Below are 1,169 nucleotides of genomic sequence, written 5' to 3'. Positions count from 1 at the left end.
AAGACAGCTTTTCCTTGCCAATATCTCTCTTTTGCAAAGAGCTGCGCATTGGAAAATTCAGGGCTATTTCGTGTAGATGATGGCCTAACAGGAGGCTTTAAAATTTTCTTTCTAGTGTCCTTCGTTTGGGAGAAAAATGCAAAGGGAAAAGACAGCTTTTCCTTGCCAATATCTCTCTTTTGCAAAGAGCTACGCATTAGAAAATTCAGGGCTATGTCGTGTAGATGATGGCCTAACAGGAGGCTTTAAAATTTTAATTCTAGTGTCCTTCGTTTGGGAGAAAAATGCAAAGGTACAAGATAGCTTTTCCTTGCCAATATCTCTCTTTTGCAAAGAGCTACGCATTGGAAAATTCAGGGCTATGTCGTGTAGATGATGGCCTAACAGGAGGCTTTAAAATTTTCTTTCTAGTGTCCTTCGTTTGGGAGAAAAATGCAATGGTACAAGACAGCTTTTCCTTGCCAATATCTCTCTTTTGCAAAGAGCTACGCATTGGAAAATTCAGGGCTATGTCGTGTAGATGATGGCCTAACAGGAGGCTTTAAAATTTTCTTTCTAGTGACCTTCGTTTGGGAGAAAAATGCAAAGGTACAAGACAGCTTTTCCTTGCCAATATCTCTCTTTTGCAAAGAGCTGCGCATTGGAAAATTCATGGCTATGTCGTGTAGATGATGGCCTAACAGGAGGCTTTAAAATTTTCTTTCTAGTGTCCTTCGTTTGGGAGAAAAATGCAATGGTACAAGACAGCTTTTCCTTGCAAATATCTCTCTTTTGCAAAGAGCTGCGCATTGGAAAATTCAGGGCTATTTCGTGTAGATGATGGCCTAACAGGAGGCTTTAAAATTTTCTTTCTAGTGTCCTTCGTTTGGGAGAAAAATGCAAAGGTACAAGACAGCTTTTCCTTGCCAATATCTCTCTTTTGCAAAGAGCTGCGCATTGGAAAATTCAGGGCTATGTCGTGTAGATGATGGCCTAACAGGAGGCTTTAAAATTTTCTTTCTAGTGTCCTTCGTTTGGGAGAAAAATGCAATGGTACAAGACAGCTTTTCCTTACCAATATCTCTCTTTTGCAAAGAGCTGCGCATTGGAAAATTCAGGGCTATTTCGTGTAGATGATGGCCTAACAGGAGGCTTTAAAATTTTCCTTCTAGTGTACTTCGTTTGGGAGA

The sequence above is a fragment of the Pseudophryne corroboree genome, chromosome 11 (genome assembly GCF_028390025.1).
Source record: "Pseudophryne corroboree isolate aPseCor3 chromosome 11, aPseCor3.hap2, whole genome shotgun sequence".
NCBI classification, from domain to species: domain Eukaryota; kingdom Metazoa; phylum Chordata; class Amphibia; order Anura; family Myobatrachidae; genus Pseudophryne; species Pseudophryne corroboree.
The sequence above is the reverse complement of the archived record's forward strand: the minus strand, read 5'-3'. Positions refer to the sequence as shown.